Source organism: Oncorhynchus gorbuscha, linkage group LG12 (genome assembly GCF_021184085.1).
Source record: "Oncorhynchus gorbuscha isolate QuinsamMale2020 ecotype Even-year linkage group LG12, OgorEven_v1.0, whole genome shotgun sequence".
Lineage (NCBI taxonomy): Eukaryota > Metazoa > Chordata > Actinopteri > Salmoniformes > Salmonidae > Oncorhynchus > Oncorhynchus gorbuscha.
The window spans coordinates 28,638,155-28,656,561 of NC_060184.1; positions in this window are offsets into that span (position 1 = coordinate 28,638,155).

Below are 18,407 nucleotides of genomic sequence, written 5' to 3' on the forward strand. Positions count from 1 at the left end.
TTATATGTGAATTTGGTTGGATCGCCCAAAAAGTTACATATTTCAGCTTTGACCTCTACGGGATCGGTGTCCCTATACCGGGAAGGTTGTTGCTAACGTACACCAATGTCATGAGAATGATGTAAGTAACAGCCAACTTTCCAGGACATAGACATGTCTTATATGTGCAGAAAACTGAAATTCTTGTCAATCTAACTATACTATCCAATTTACAGTAGCTATTACATTGAACAAATACCATGCTTTTGTTTGAGGAGAGTGCACAACAATAAAAAACTTTTATCACGGCAACTGGTTTGATACATTCACCTCTGACAGTGTCTCCTGACCCCTCCTGTCTCAGCCTCCAGTATTTATGCTGCAGTAGTTTATGTGTCGGGGGGCTAGGGTCAGTTGGTTATATCTGGAGAACTTCTCCTGTCTTATCCGGTGTCCTGTGTGAATTTAAGTATGCTCGGACAAAACAGAGATGCTTGGTCCCAAGAAACAAAGAGATTTTCTGTTGAATCTGACAATTAATCTTAATGGTTGTACAGTCGTTACTCTGGACCCTGAAGAACATATAAAGACCATTTCAAGGACAGCTTTTTTCCATCTACGTAACATTGCACAAATCCTAAATTTTCTGTCCAAAAATGATGCAGAAAAATTAATCCATGCTTTTGTCACTTCTAGGTTAGACTACTGCAATGCTCTCCTTTCCGGCTAACCGGATAAAGCACTAAATAAACTTCAGTTAGTGCTCCTATAGAGCTCCATTTTTATGGAACGGTCTGCCTACCCATGTCAGAGACGTAAACTCGGTCTCAACCTTTAAGTCTTTACTGAAGACTCATCTCTTCAGTGGGTCATATGATTGAGTGTAGTCTGGCCCAGGAGTGGGAAGGTGAACGGAAAGGCTCTGGAGCAACGAACCGCCCTTGCTGTCTCTGCTTGTCCGGTTCCCCTCTTTCCACTGGGATTCTCTGCCTTTAACTCTATTACAGGGGCTGAGTCACTGGCTTACTGGGGCTCTCTCATACCGTCCCTAGGAGGGGTGCATCACCTGAGTGGATTGAGTCACTGATGTGATCGTCCTGTCTGGGTTGGCGCCCCCCCCCCCCTTGGGTTGTGCCGTGGCGGAGATCTTTGTGGGCTATACTCAGCATGGTCTCAGGATGGTAAGTTGGTGGTTGAAGATATCCCTCTAGTGGTGTGGGGGCTGTGCTTTGGAAAAGTGGGTGGGGTTATATCCTTCCTGTTTGGCCCTGTCCTCGGATGGGGCCACAGTGTCTCCTGACCCCTCCTGTCTCAGCCTCCAGTATTTATGCTGCAGTAGTTTATGTTTATGTCAGTTTGTTATATCTGGAGTACTTCTCCTGTCCTATTCGGTGTCCTGTGTGAATCTAAGTGTGCTCTCTCTAATTCTCTCTTTCTCTCTCTCGGAGGACATGAGCCCTAGGACCATGCCTCAGGACTACCTGACATGATGACTCATTGCTGTCCCCAGTCCACCTGGCCGTGCTGCTGCTCCAGTTTCAACTGTTCTGCCTTATTATTATTGGACCATGCTGGTCATTTATGAACAGTTGAACATCTTGGCCATGTTCTGTTATAATCTCCACCTGGCACAGCCAGAAGAGGACTGGCCACCCCACATAGCCTGGTTCCTCTCTAGGTTTCTTCCTAGGTTTTGGCCTTTCTAGGGAGTTTTTCCTAGCCACCGTGCTTCTACACCTGCATTGCTTGCTGTTTGGGGTTTTAGGCTGGGTTTCTGTACAGCACTTTGAGATATCAGCTGATGTACGAAGGGCTACATTTATACATTTGATTTGATTTGACTCTCTAATTCTTTCTTTCTCTCTTTCTTTCTCTCTCTCGGAGGACCTGAGCCCTAGGACCATGCCTCAGGACTACCTGGCATGATGACTCCTTGCTGTCCCCAGTCCACCTGGCCGTGCTGCTGCTCCAGTTTAAACTGTTCTGCCTACGGCTATGGAATCCTGACCTGTTCACTGGACGTGCTACCTGTCCCAGACCTATTATTTGACCATGCTGGTCATTTATGAACATTTGAACATCTTGGCCATGTTCTGTTATAATCTCCACTCGGCATAGCCAGAAGAGGACTGGCCACCTCTCATAGCCTGGTTCTTCTCTAGGTTTCTTCCTAGGTTTTGGCCTTTCTAGGGAGTTTTTCCAAGCCAACGTGGTTCAACACCTGCATTGCTTGCTGTTTGGGGTTTTAGGCTGGGTTTCTGAACAGCACTTTGAGATATCAGCTGATGTACGAAGGGCTATATAAATACGTTTGATTTGATTTGATGGTAAATTCAATTGGAATGTAGGAAATGGGTTCTACGGTTTGAACCCCTGATTTTTCTGGCCCTACACCCACCCTGCCATCTAGATGTGTAGGGAAAATAATGTATGACCTTCCTGGGAGTGTGTGTAAACCTTTATTACCATATAATTTGTGTACGTTCTCTATAGCTATGTACTTGAAAATGTATCAATTGACCATTTCGGCACATTTGGGCAGACTTGAATCAAAATGTTGTGCAGTAATGTAACACCATGCCCAAACAGGACTCGTTGCATGCACGAGCGTTGCTAAATAAATGTACACATACATGTTATTCAATCATTGCACCCACACTGCTCGCGCGCACAAACTAGCGTCTGTGTTGCCGGGCGCTAAAATAGGTGATTCTATTTGTGACGCAGAACTCGCTGCAAGTCCTGCCTCTTCCATCTGCTCCTTGGTTTTTAGAAGCATGTACCCATGGGGGTGATTGAAAGATGAACTGAGGTCGGTTGTGGCAATGCACCTTATATGAAAGTTAGTTGCCAATCGCCATATAAAGTACAAAGAAGAAAAAGTTTCCTGGAAGGAGGAGAAATGACTGGAAACGATTCGGTTGACCGTTTTATGTTTGGATTATTTGTCAGAGTAGAGGACCTTATGTATTTCAGGTAAAATAACAAGTCAATATTTATAACCCAGGACAAATTAGCTATCAACAGAAAGCTAGCTAGCTAAATAGGACAAATTAGTTACAAACTACAAGCTAGCGAGCTACATTGCCATAAATGGTTAATGCTTTAATGCTTTTCGACCTGTCCCCAAATTAATTCAATTGGTTCAGAGTTTGTTTTGATCATTCAACCTACGTGTCGTGGTCGCGTTTGGTGTAGGGGGACAAAATCAATTTGCACACAAGTCTGGTTTGGGCATAGTGGAAACTGGATCAGTCTGAAACTTTGCACACACAATGCTACCATCTGGTGGCCAAAATCTTTATTGTGCCTAAACTCCTATGTGATTTTATGGCCTCTTGCTGTCACACCCTGGTCGAAGTATTTTGTGTTTATCTTTATGTATTGGGTCAGGCCAGGGTGTGGCATGGGGTTTTTGTATTGTGGTGTGTTTTGTCTTGGGGTTTTGGTGTGTTTTGTCTTGGGGTTTTGGTGTGTATATATTGGGATTGTAGCTAGTGGGGTGATCTAGCAATGTCTATGGCTGTCTGGAGTGGTTCTCAATCAGAGGCAGGTGTTTATCGTTGTCTCTGATTGGGAACCATATTTAGGCAGCCATATTCTTTGAGTTTGTCGTGGGTGATTGTCCTTAGTGTCCTTGTTCCTGTCTGTGTTAGTTTTCACTAGTATAGGCTGTTTCGGTTTTCGTTACGTTCTTTGTTTTGTAGTGTTTGTATTTTAGATTCGTGTTACGTTTTTGTTCATTAAACATGGATCGCAATCTACATGCTGCGTTTTGGTCCGACTCTCCCTCATCTCAAGAGAACCGTTACAGAATCACCCACCACCAACGGACCAAGCAGCGTGTCAACAGGCAGGAGCCACAGGAGAGATGGACATGGGAGGACAAACTGGACGGTAAAGGACCCTGGGCTCAGCAAGGAGAATATCGCCACCCCAAGGAAGAACTGGAGGCGGTAAAAGCGGAGAGGCGCTGGTATGAGGAGGCAGCACGGCGACGCGGATGGAAGACTGAGAGTCAGCCCCAAAAAGTTCTTGGGGGGGCTCAGGGAGAGTGTGGCAGAGTCAGGAGTCAGACCTGAGCCAACTCTCCCTGTTTATCGTGAGGAGCCAAGGAGGAGACCAGAACCAGAGCCGGTGTTGGAGGTGAGCGAAGCAGAGACTGTGAAGGAGTTCATGGGGAAATTGGAGGAGAGAGAAATGAGGGAGTTGCTGTGTTGGTGCTTTAAGCATAGAATTCGCCCAACGGAATGTGTCGGGGATTTGATGGCACCTGAGTTAGCGCTCCATAATCGTCCTGAAGTGTGTGTTAGTCGGCTGGTGAAGTTCGTGCCAGCCTCACGCACCAGGCCTCCTGTGCACATCCCTAGCCATGCACGTCCTATGCCAGCACTGCTCTCAAGATCTCCAGTACGTCTTCAAGGTCTAGCCCATCCTGTGCCACCTCCACACCCCAGCCCTCCGGTAACAGCTCCCCGCACCAGCCTTCCTGTGCGTGTCCTCGGTTCAGTACCACCAGTGCCAGCACCACGCATCAGGCCTACAGTGCGCCTCGCCTCTCCAGCGCTGTCGGAGTCTCCCGCCTGTTCAGTGCAGCCAGAGCCTTCCTCCTCTACAGCGCTGCTGGAGTCTCCCGTCTGTTCAGCGCAGCCAGAGCTGTCGGTCTGCATGGAGCAGCCAGAGCTGCCAGTCTACATGGAGCAGCCAGAGCTGTCAGCCTGCATGGAGCAGCCAGAGCTGCCAGTCTACATGGAGCAGCCAGAGCTGTCAGTCTGCATGGAGCAGCCAGAGCTGTCAGTCTGCATGGAGCAGCCAGAGCTGTCAGTCTGCAAGGAGCTGCCAGTCTGCAAGGAGCTGCCAGTCTGCAAGGTGCTGCCAGCCTGCATGGAGCAGCCAGAGCTGCCAGCCTACATGGAGCAGTCAGAGCTGTCAGTCTGCATTGAGCAGTCAGAGCTGTCAGTCTGCATGAAGCAGCCAGAGATGTCAGTCTGCATGAAGCAGCCAGAGCTGCCAGTCTGCAAGGAGCTGCCAGTCTGCAAAGAGCTGTCAGTCTGCACGGAGCAGTCAGAGCTGTCAGTCTGCAAGGTGCTGCCAGCCTGCATGGAGCAGCCAGAGCTGCCAGCCTGCATGGAGCAGTCAGAGCTGTCAGTCTGCATGGAGCAGCCAGAGATGTCAGTCTGCATGAAGCAGCCAGAGCTGCCAGTCTGCAAAGAGCTGTCAGTCTGCATGGAGCAGTCAGAGCTGTCAGTCTGCAAGGTGCTGCCAGCCTGCATGGAGCAGCCAGAGCTGCCAGCCTGCATGGAGCAGTCAGAGCTGTCAGTCTGCATGGAGCAGTCAGAGCTGTCAGTCTGCATGAAGCAGCCAGAGCTGTCAGTCTGCATGAAGCAGCCAGAGCTGTCAGTCTGCATGAAGCAGCCAGAGCTGTCAGTCTGCAAGGAGCTGCCAGTCTGCAAGGAGCTGCCAGTCTGCAAGGAGCTGCCAGTCTGTAAGGAGCTGTTAGTCTGCAAGGAGCTGCCAGTCTGCACGGAGCCGCCAGAGCTGCTAGTCTGTAAGAAGCCGCCAGAGCTGTCAGCCTACATGGAGCAGCCAGAGCCGCCAGTCAGCGTGGAGCAGTCAGAGCCGCCAGTCAGCATGGAGCAGCCAGATCTTTCAGTCTGCCAGGATCCGCCAGTCAGCCAGACTCTTCCAGATCCGCCAGACTCTTCCAGATATGCCAGTCAACCAGAATCTTCCAGATCTGCCAGTCAACCAGACTCTTCCAGAACTGCCAGTCGGCCAGGATCTGCCAGTCGGCCAGGATCCGCCAGTCAGCCAGGATCTGCCAGTCAGCCAGGATCTGCCAGTCAGCCAGGATCTGCTGAGACCACCAGCCAGCCAGGATCTGGTAGATCTATCTACCTGCCTGAGCTTCCTCTCACTCCTGAGCTTCCTCTCACTCCTGAGCTTCCTCTCACTCCTGAGCTTCCTCTCACTCCCGAGCTTCCCCTCAGTCCCGAGCTGCCTCAGTCCCGAGCTGTCCTTCAGTCCCGATCTGCTCCTCAGTCCAGTGGGGTTCTGGGTGAGGACTACTAGGCCATGATCGGCGGCGAGTGTGGACTATCCAGGGACGCGAGGAGAGGGGACTAAGACATTGACTGAGTGGGGTCCACGTCCCGCGCCGGAGCCGCCACCATGGACAGACGCCCACCCGGACCCTCCCTATTGTTTTGAGGTGCGTTCGGGACTCCGCACCTTAGGGGGGGGTTCTGTCACGCCCTGGTCGAAGTATTTTGTGTTTATCTTTATGTATTGGGTCTTGCCAGGGTGTGGCATGGGGTTTTTGTATTGTGGTGTGTTTTGTCTTGGGGTTTTGGTGTGTATATATTGGGATTGTAGCTAGTGGGGTGATCTAGCAAAGTCTATGGCTGTCTGGAGTGGTTCTCAATCAGAGGCAGGTGTTTATCGTTGTCTCTGATTGGGAACCATATTTAGGCAGCCATATTCTTTGAGTTTGTCGTGGGTGATTGTCCTTAGTGTCCTTGTTCCTGTCTGTGTTAGTTTTCACTAGTATAGGCTGTTTCGGGTTTCGTTACGTTCTTTGTTTTGTAGTGTTTGTATTTTAGATTCGTGTTACGTTTTTGTTCATTAAACATGGATCGCAATCTACACGCTGTGTTTTGTTCCGACTCTCCCTCATCTCAAGAGAACCGTTACACTTGCATTTCAAAGATGATGATTTTATTTATTTATAGAAAACACATGTTTTTTGTTTCGTATTATCTTTTACCAGATCTAATGTGTTATATTTTCCTATGTTAATTTCAGATTTCTACAAACTTTTTCCAAAGCAGTGGTTTGCGCTTTCAGTTTTGCGTGAATACTTCCATCAATCCACGGTTTCTGATTGGGGAATGTTTTAATAGACACATCACCGATGCACTTGCTAATGAACTCGCTCACCGAATCAGCGTATTCATCAATGTTGTTATTTGACCCAATGTGGAACATATCCCAGTCCACGTGATCGAAGCAATCTTGAAGCGTGGAATCCGATTGGTCAGACCAGCGTTGAACAGACCTGAGCACCGGCGTTTCCTGTTTAGTTTCTGTCTATGGGCTGGGAGCAACAAAATGGAGTCGTGGTCAGCTTTTCCGAAAGGAGGGCGGGGGAGGGCCTTATATGCATCGCGGAAGTTAGAATAACAATGATCCAGGGTTTTACCAGCCCTGGTAGCACAATTGATATGCTGATATAATTTAGGGAGTCTTGTTTTCAGATTAGCCTTGTTAAAATCCCCAGCTACAATAAATGCAGCCTCAGGATGTGTGGTTTCCAGTTGACATAGAGTCAAATGAAGTTTGTTTAGGGCCGTCGATGTGTCTGCTTGAGGGGGAATATACACGACTGTGATTATGATGGAAGAGAATTCTCTTGGTAGATAATGCGGTCGGCATTTGAATGTGAGGAATTCTAAGTCAGGTGAACAAAAGGACTTGAGTTCCTGTATGTTGTTATGATCACACCACGTCTCGTTAATCATAAGGCATACACCCCCACCCTTCTTCTTACCAGAGAGATGCTTGTTTCTGTTGTCGCGATGCGTGAAGAAATCAGGTGGCTGTACCGACTCCGATAGAGTGTCTCGAGTGAGCCATGTTTCCGTGAAACAAAGAATGTTACAATCTCTGATGTCTCTGGAAGGCAAGCCTTGCTCGGATTTCGTCTACCTTGTTGTCAAGAGACTGGACATTGGCGAGTAGTATGCTCAGGAGCGGTGCGCGATGTGCTCGTCTACGGAGCCTGACCAGAAGACCGCTCAGTCTGCCCCTTCTGCGGCGCCGATGTTTTGGGTCGCCGGCTGGGATCCGATCCATTGTCCTGGGTGGTGGGCCAAACAGAGGATCCGCTTCGGGAAAGTCCTAGTCGTAATGTTGGTGAGTTGACATTACTCTTAAATCCAATAGTTCCTCCCAACTGTTTGCAATAAAACCTAAAATTTCCTGGGGTAACAATGTAAGAAATAACACATAAAAAAACAACATACTGCATAGTTTCCTAGGAACGCGAAGTGAGGCGGCCATCTCTGTCGGCGCCGGGTGTTGTTCAATTCAATAAAATAAAAAAATTAAATGCACTTACAACATGTCTACAAAGGACTATAAACACAGCATCAGTATAACATGAACTTGAACATTCACCTCTTGGAGAGAGAAAGCGAAACCAATTACTTGGATTGACAAAGGGACAAGATGTATGGCACCCTCTTTCTCCAGCATTGTGTGAACCTGCAGGCTGAGACATCAGATCTGCCCTGCCGCCACAGAGTCATAAATTACTCTGTGCATGAGCAACCTCCAAGAACTGTCTGGGATGACTCTAAAAGCTCGCCCATGGCAGCACAATAAAACACCTTAATAAAGTAGACTATATGGCAGTAGAACATATGGCTGAAACGTATCAGTACCCGTAAGTAATTAGTGGTAATGACCTATTATTAGGGTACTAGGGGGTAACTAGCCTCCCCCCTAAGAACAATGTTTAATTGCTGACACAAAAAAGCAATGTTTGGGAAGAAATGGTATGTGGATGAAGGTCATGCTTAGGTGAATAAACTACAAAGGGAAATAAATGGCTACAGTTTAGGGGACCTTCAATGCTGCAGACATTTTGTGGTACCCTTCCCCAGATCTGTGCCCTGACAGAATCCTGTCTTGGAGCTCTATGAAGAATTCCTAAGACGTCATGGCTTAGTTTTTGCTCTGACATGCATTGTCAACTGTGTGACATTCCAGAAGGACAGCGACTCCACCAATTAGGCCTTTATGGTAGTGTGACCAGACGTAAGCCACTCCTCAACCTGACAGAGCTTGAGAGGATCTGCAGAGAAGAATAGGAGAAACTCCTCAATCAGCTTGTAGCATCATACCCAAGAAGTCTCGGGGCTGTAATCACTGCCAAAGGTGCTTCAACAAAGTACTGAGTAAAGGGTCTGAATACTTACGTAAATGTGATGTTTCAGTTTTTTTTAAATAAAATGTGCAAAAATGTATAAAAACCTGTTTTTGCTTTGCCGTTATGAGGGGGAAAAAACAATTTAATCAATTTTAGAATAAGGCTGTAACGTAACAAAATGTGGAAAAAGTCAAGGGGTCTTAATACTTTCTGAATGCACTGTAGGTCACAAAAATTGGAGCCCAACTCATGACTCCACCTCCTGCACTGCTCATACGTAATCAATTCCCCACTTGTGACTGAAAACAGGGGGAGAGATGCCAATTGAAAAGCTCTCTCTTAAAAACATAGCTAACTATAAAATGCTGTGTAAACAGCTAAAAGACTCTAAATTAACATTAACTGTAAAGCTATCAGTCACTAGTGGAAACATTTACCACTGCAATTAAGTTATGTTATCTTTTTAATGTATTTTACGTCAGATGATCTGGTAGTAAGGTTGTTAGCGAGCACTCCTAGCAGCTTATGCTAACTAGCTAGCTGGCTAGCATTTACTGCTCGTGAAGTTGCTAGCTAGCAAATTAGCATAAACTGGCGCTAACTGGGCATTAGTGGCTTATTTATCTTAAGGCTTTCCTACTTATATATTTAAAAATAAATTATAAATATAACTTCATTGGATTATATCTACAACTAAAAATATTAAAAAATTTGATAAACTTACCTCAAAATAGTTTTGTTGAAATATCTCCCAAAGTTGTCATGACACAAAGGAAATCCTTCGTTGAGCAAGAGCAGTGGCAGCCAGGGAAAGTGTTCTGAAAATAATTTGGTGACATATTGTGGTCTTTATGTGAAATACAGGGGGGGGCGGTTACCCCAGGGGGATAGCTACCCCCTAGTACCCTACACAGCATGTAAAAATAAATAAAAAACCCTGCAACTTACATTTAGATGACATTCAGACATTCGTGTTACTGTTGACAGTAAAAAGTCCTCAGAAACATGCGTCTTCTCCAAATCAAATTTTATTGGTCACATACACATGGTTAGCAGATGTTATTTATTGTGAGTGTAGCGAAATGCTTGTGCTTCTAGTTCTGACAGTGCAGCAATATCTAACAAGTAATATCTAACAATTCCTCAACAAATACCTAACACACACAAATCTAAGTAAGGAATGGAATAAGAATACATAAATGTATTGATGTCAGAGCGGCATAGGCTAAGATGCAACAGATAGTATAGAATACAGTATATACAAGTGAGATGAGTAATGCAAGAACAGGCAGGGGTCAATAATCCAGTGTGGTGAGGCAAGGTACAGAATGGCAGGCAGGTTCAGGGTCAGGGCAGGCAGAAAGGTCAAAACCGTGAATAACTAGAAAACAGGAACTAGAACAGACAGGAGCAAGGGGGAAAACACTGGTAGGTTTCACAAAACAAAACAAACTGGCAACAGACAAACAGAGAACACAGGTATAAATACACTGGGGATAATGGGGAGGATTGGCAACATCTGGAGGGGGGGGGGGTGGAGACAAGCACAAAGATAAGTGAAACGGATCAGGGTGTGACAGTCAACAGATAATACATGTATTTAAAAAAAACCTGCGTTGGGCTGTGTGGACTAATTTGAGTAAGTCTTCGAGACTGGACAACAATATTTTGGAAAACAAATTAATATCTGTGTTTATCAAAGATAGGGGGCAGTAGTGAAAACACTGGGTAACAGCTTACCTTTAAAAAATAAATAAAGCTAAATTAGTGCTGTATTCATATCTCTCCCAAATGAACCTTGTGAACAGCTGTATTAATCATTTTGAGCAATAGTGGACCTAATTGATTCCAACATTGTAAATAGACCTTAGGAGGAATAACCGGCCCATCCAGGTGATTTGCCTTTATTCATGCTATCCAATGCCCCTTTGAGTTAATTTAAAGAGATTTGGGCTCCCAGCGAGGTGTCTTCCTCTGTTGAGAGAAGAGGAGTTCTTAATTATTTTAGAAAGGACTTAGTCTGGCTTGGTGTGGATTTAAAATCAGAGGTGTACAGTTCTTTATAGAAGCGGGAGAATCTTTGATTCATTTGGGTTCTGATCGTACTTCCCTGTTTCAGATTCAATAGTTGCTATATCAGCTAATTGATCATTACTGCATACCTTGTTGGCCAGTAAACGACTGGGACGATTACCATGGACGTAATGGTTGAGTCTAACTCGACGGATGGCAAATTCTGCTATCTGTCTTAACGATAAATTAAGTTCTGTCTTGACTTTGGAAAGAGTAATAGCTACCAGGTCTGAAAACAGTGTTCGTTGTGAACTTAAAAATGACCTTAACAAACATTTCCAAATCTGATATCTCCTTTAATTGTGATTTATTCAAGTTTTTTTTAAATAAAACCTTTAGTGGCATCTCATAGAATCCGAGGGTCATCCACTGAATTTTTATTGATCATTATTCATTTATTTAGTTCAATTTCAAATTGATCACAGAATGTAGGATTTTGTAGTAATGAAATATTGAAATGCCATCTTGTGGCTCTTTCAGGAGATTCTGAAATTTGAAGTTGGCAGTAGTAAGTGTGGTGGTCAGTAAAGCGCATTGGTCAAATTTCTATTTGCTTGATTAAAGACATGTAGATAATAGTATGTAATCGATTTGTGAGATTGATTTATGCCTGTTTGAGTAGAAAGTGTACTGTTTTGCTTTAGAGTTATGAGCTGACCAGGCTTCAGTGAGGTTGTATTCAGAGAGTATATGCTAGAGAGCCTTGGTTGCTTGTGGATTATTGTTGTTCTTATTAGATTTGTCTCGCATGTACAAAATAGCATTCATGTCTGTCCCAATAACCAGATGGAATTGCAGATATTTATGAATTTGGAGCGTACACATTAATAAAGGCAATCGTCTTTCCATTATGGATAACTTTAGGTAAAGTGATTCTGCCTTCTTGGTCTTTACCCATGATGGTGATATTCTGTTCCTTATATATCGTTAAGGTTACACCTTTAGTTTTGTTTGGGGCTGATGAAAAAGCAGACAGTTTGTACAAATGGTTCTCTATTCTTTGTGAGTCCTTTTGGAGCAGGTGTGTTTCTTGGAGCAGGTGTGTTTCTTGGAGCAGGTGTGTTACTTGGAGCATTGTATATCAACATGGTTTCTTGCTAGAATATCAAGACAGCTGGAACATTTAATAGGACAGTTTAGGCCTTTCAAATTCTAAGAGAGAATAGCGTTGCCATTGTTAAAACATTTTTTTAAAGTATTATTAAAGATGTAATTGTTATCTTTAGTGTTAATAAGCCCATTGATGTGAAACAAAAAGCATGACCCATAGGGAAACCCACCCATTGGTTATTCCCCACCCAGAACCGCCCTGTGAACCATTCCCCCACTTCCTTAAATATTAACTCTCTTAAGCAGGATCTTAAGGTATTGAGAAAGAAAGAAACTAAAACATGAAATAAGTAAACATGTACCCCTTCAGACCTTTAAATGTAAGTTTGCAGACTTGATGAAAAGAAGAAGAGAAAAGAAGTAGGCGAGATATAACAACAGATTTGCAAGGCTAAAGAGTCAATAGGATGGCTGTAGGAGTAATAGCTTTGATTGATAATTGATCCATTATCTTCATTATTATTAGCAATATTGTAACGGCATTCTTCCTCCTCTTCTGAGGAGGAGTAGCGAGAAGGATCGGAGGACCAATGCGCAGCGTGGTAAGTGTCCATAACGTTTATTTTAAGATATAAACTGAACACTATGAAATATAAAACAATAAACGTGAACATGAACGAAAACCGAAACAGTACCGTGTGGCGACAAACCCAGGCTACCTAAGTATGATTCTCAATCAGAGACAACTAACGACACCTGCCTCTGATTGAGAACCATGGCTGAACTCAAAACCCCAAACATAGAAAAACACACATAGACTGCCCACCCCAACTTACGCCCTGACCATACTAAATAAAGACAAAACAAAGGAAATAAAGGTCAGAACGTGACAAATATGGTCTAAATGACTTTAAACATCAAATCAAATTGTATTTGTCACATACACATACACATGGTTAGCAGATGTTAATGTGAGTGTAGTGAAATGCTTGTGCTTCTAGTTCCGACAATGCAGTAATAACCAACAAGTAATCTAACTAACAATTCCAAAACTACTGTCTTATACACACAAGTGTAAGGGGATAAAGAATATGTACATAAAGATATATGAATGAGTGATGGTACAGAGCAGCATAGGCAAGATACAGTAGATGGTATCGAGTACAGTATATACATATGAGATGAGTATGTAAACAAAGTGGCATAGTTAAAGTGGCTAGTGATACATGTATTACATTAAGATGCAGTAGATGATATAGAGTACAGTATATACGTATACATATGAGATTAATAATGTAGGGTATGTAAACATTATATTAGGTAGCATTGTTTAAAGTGGCTAGTGATATATTTTACATCATTTCCCATCAATTCCCATTATTAAAGTGGCTGGAGTTGAGTCAGTGTATTGGCAGCAGCCACTCAATGTTAGTGGTGGCTGTTTAACAGTCTGATGGCCTTATAAGATAGAAGCTAGAAGAAGATAGAAGATAGAAGATAGAAGATAGAAGCTGTTTTTCAGTCTCTCGGCCTCAGCTTTGATGCACCTGTACTGACCTCGCCTTCTGGATGATAGCGGGGTGAACAGGCAATGGCTCGGGTGGTTGTTGTCCTTGGTGATCTTTATGGCCTTCCTGTAACATCGGGTGGTGTAGGTGTCCTGGAGGGCAGGTAGTTTTCCCCCGGTGATGCGTTGTGCAGACCTCACTACCCTCTGGAGAGCCTTACGGTTGTGGGCGGAGCAGTTGCCATACCAGGCGGCGATACAACCCGCCAGGATGCTCTCGATTGTGCATCTGTAGAAGTTTGTGAGTGCTTTTGATGACAAGCCGAATTTCTTCAGCCTCCTGAGGTTGAAGAGGCACTGCTACGCCTTCTTCACGATGCTGTCTGTGAGGGTGGACCAATTCAGTTTGTCTGTGATGTGTATGCCGAGGAACTTAAAACTTGCTACCCTCTCCACTACTGTTCCATCGATGTGGATAGGGGGGTGTTCCCTCTGCTGTTTCCTGAAGTCCACAATCATCTCCTTAGTTTTGTTGATGTTGAGTGTGAGGTTATTTTCCTGACACCACACTCCGAGGGCCCTCACCTCCTCCCTGTAGGCCGTCTTGTCGTTGTTGGTAATCAAGCCTAACACTGTTGTGTCGTCCGCAAACTAGATGATTGAGTTGGAGGCGTGCGTGGCCACGCAGTCGTGGGTGAACAGGGAGTACAGGAGAGGGCTCAGAACGCAACCTTGTGGGGCCCCAGTGTTGAGGATCAGCGGGGTGGAGATGTTGTTGCCTACCCTCACCACCTGGGGGCGGCCCGTCAGGAAGTCCAGTACCCAGTTGCACAGGGCTGGGTCAAGACCCAGGGTCTCGAGCTTGATGACGAGCTTGGAGGGTACTATGGTGTTAAATTCCGAGCTGTAGTCGATGAACAGCATTCTCACATAGGTATTCGTCTTGTCCAGATGGGTTAGGGCAGTGTGCAATGTGGTTGAGATTGCATCGTCTGTGGACCTATTTGGGCAGTAAGCAAATTGGAGTGGGTCTAGGGTGTCAGGTAGGGTGGAGGTGATATGGTCCTTGACTAGTCTCTCAAAGCACTTCATGAAGATGGAAGTGAGTGCTACGGGGCGGTAGTCGTTTAGCTCAGTTACCTTAGCTTTCTTGGGAACAGGAATAATGGTGGCCCTCTTGAAGCATGTGGGAACAGCAGACTGGGATAGGGATTGATTGAATATGTCTGTAAACACACCAGCCAGCTGGTCTGCGCATGCTCTGAGGGCGCGGCTGGGGATGCCGTCTGGGCCTGCAGCCTTGCGAGGGTTGACACGTTTAAATGTTTTACTCACCTCGGCTGCAGTGAAGGAGAGGCCGCATGTTTTGGTTGCAGGCCGTGTCAGTGGCACTGTATTGTCCTCAAAGCGGGCAAAAAAGTTATTTAGTCTGCCTGGGAGCAAAACCTCCTGGTCCGTGACGGGGCTGGTTTTCTTTTTGTAATCCGTGATTGACTGTAGACCCTGCCACATACCTCTTGTGTCTGAGCCGTTGAATTGAGATTCTACTTTGTCTCTATACTGACGCTTAGCTTGTTTGATTGCCTTGCGGAGGGAATAGCTACGCTGTTTGTATTCGGTCATGTTTCCGGTCACCTTGCCCTGATTAAAAGCAGTGGTTCATGCTTTCAGTTTCACGCGAATGCTGCCATCAATCCACGGTTTCTGGTTCGGGAATGTTTTAATCGTTGCTATGGGAACGACATCTTCTACGCACGTTCTAATGAACTCGCACATCGAATCAGCGTATTCGTCAATGTTGTTGTCTGACGCAATACGAAACATATCCCAGTCCACGTGATGGAAGCAGTCTTGGAGTGTGGAATCAAATTGGTCGGACCAGCGTTGAACAGACCTCAGCATGGGAGCTTCTTGTTTTAGTTTCTGTCTGTAGGCAGGGATCAACAAAATGGAGTCGTGGTCAGCTTTTCCGAAAGGAGGGTGGGGCAGGGCCTTATATGCGTCGCGGAAGTTAGAATAGCAGTGATCCAAGGTTTTGCCAGCCCTGGTTGCGCAATCGATATGCTGATACAATTTAGGGAGTCTTGTTTTCAGATTAGCCTTGTTAAAATCCCCAGCTATAATGAATGCAGCCTCAGGATGTATGGATTCCAGTTTGCAAAGAGTCAAATAAAGTTTGTTCAGAGCCATCGATGTGTCTGCTTGGGGGGGAATATATACGGCTGTGATTCTAATTGAAGAGAATTCCCTTGGTAGATAATGTGGTCGACATTTGTTTGTGAGGAATTCTAAATCAGGTGAACAGAAGGACTTGAGTTCCTGTATGCTTTTGTGACCACACCACGTCTCGTTAGCCATAAGGCATACGCCCCCGCCCCTCTTCTTACCAGAAAGATGTTTGTTTCTGTCGGCGCGATGCGTGGAGAAACCAGCTGGCTGCACTGACTCTGATAGCGTCTCTCCAGTGAGCCTTGTTTCCGTGAAGCAAAGAACGTTACAGTCTCTGATGTTCCTCTGGAATGCTACCCTTGCTCGGATTTCATCAACCTTGTTGTCAACAGACTGGACATTGGCGAGAAGTATACTGGGGAGTGGTGCAAGATGTGCCCGTCTCCGGAGTTTGACCAGAAGACCGCTTTGTTTCCCTCTTTTACGAAGTCGCTTTTTTGGGTCGCCGGATGGGATCCATTCCGTTGTCCTGGGTGAAAGGCAGAACACAGGATCCGCTTCGCGAAAGTCATATTCTTGGTCGTACTGATGGTGAGTTGACGCTGCTCTTATATTCAGTAGTTCTTCTCGACTGTATGTAATAAAACCTAAGATGACCTGGGGTACTAATGTAAGAAACAACACGTAAAAAAAACAAAAAACTGCATAGTTTCCTCGGAACGCGAAGCGAGGCGGCCATCTCTGTCGGCGCCGGAAGTGTCCATAAAGTACCCTCAATGTGTATTAAGCATTTAGGTGCTCTAAACTATGTACAAAGAAAGAAAAAAGTAGAGTGTATGTGCAGGAAATGCAGGCTAAAGTCTTCACAATAATTAATCGTGGCCTGTAGGCCAAGTCCTCCTGGGAGATACATTCAGAAGTGTAAACAGAGGGGGACAGCCATAAAAAAAAGGATTGTGTGGTATCCCATTTGGGACTGGCCATCTATTCTAAACAGTTTAGCCCATGTAATGCGCTGTAGCCCCACAAGGAAGCAGCCCCAGTCTGTATGACACTTTAATATATTGTCCATTAATTGACGTGAAGTTATCATTATCTAAATGTCCTGGACCATAGGCAATATAATGAGAATGAAGTCCAATGTTCAGCAATAATAATAAGTGTTCCTTTTACCCAATTGAAGGGTGTCCTCGTTGTTTTATGCTGAGGGCAGCATTACAGCCATGGGCTAGGCTGCATGATTGTGCATGGACAGAATACCTGAATATCTCTGTCGGCTTGTCCCTTTTGTGTGTTGGGCTTGATGTGTTTCTTAAGGAAGTATTGAGCCTCTTTGGCAGTGAAAAATGTGTGTTGTATTCTGGAAGGTTATGAGGAATTTTGCCGGGTGGATGAAGCCGCATCTCAGGTTTAGCTAGCAAAGCTCTGATCTCACCTCATTGTACTATAGGTCGTCATCTGTTTCAGCAGTTCGGCACTCAGATCTGGGTAGATGCTGATCCTCTTCTCCACATAAGTAAGAGCTCCCGATTCCGCTTTGAGACGAACAATTTGCCGTTTGACTTAAAAACTGTGGATTCTAACAATCATACACTGGGATCTGTTCCAGAGGGGTCCCGTGCGCCTTGCTTCTCCAGACAAAACAACTCATAGAAATGATTGGTCATGAAGGATGTTGGGTTGCCCACTTCCATACCAGTTTCAAGTCCTATGACCCGCACATTGAATTCACAGGAATGATTTTTGAGTGATTGTGTTTTCTTTTTTAGGAGATTGTTTTCCCCTTAGCTTAGTTTGTGCTGTGTCCAGGTCATGGAGTCACCCCTTTGTCACATTGGCCCGAAAAATGGGGAAGCTCGCAAGCCGAAGAACACCATCCCAACCGTGAAGCACAGGGGTGGCAGCATCATGTTGTGGGGTGCTTTGCTGCAGGAGGGACTGGTGCACTTCACAAAATAGATGGCATCATGAGGAAGGAAAAGTAGGTGGATAGTAGGTGGATTGAATCAACATCTCAAGACATCAGTTAGGAAGTTAAAGCTTGGTCGCAAATGGGTCTTCCAAATGGACAATGACCCCAAGCATACTTCCAAAGTTGTGGCAAAATGGCTTAAGGACAACAAAGTCAAGGTATTGGAGTGGCCATCACAAAGCCCTGACCTCAATCCTATAGAAAATTTGTGGGCAGAACTGAAAAAGCATGTGCGAGCAAGGAGGCCTACAAACCTGACTCAGTTACACCAGCTCAGTCAGGAGGAATGGGCCAAAATTCACTCAACTTATTGTGGGAAGCTTGTGTAAGGCCAGCTGAAACATTTGACCCAAGTGAAACAATTTAAAGGCAATGCTACCAAGTACTAATTGAGTGTATGTAAACTTCTGACCCACTGGGAATGTGATGAAAGAAATACAAGCTGAAATATATAATTTTCTCTACTATTATTCTGACATTTCACATTCTTAAAATAAAGTGGTGATCCTAACTGACCTAAAACATATTTTTTACTAGGATTAAATGTCAGGAATTGTGAAAAACTGAGTTTAAATGTATTTGGCTAAGGTGTATGTAAACATCCGACTTCAACTGTACGTGATATTAAAAATAAGTCAGTTAATTCCTATTTCTTTTCCTAAACTAATATCCAATTATTCATTTACTGTACTAAAAAGAAACACACACACACACACACAGTGGGT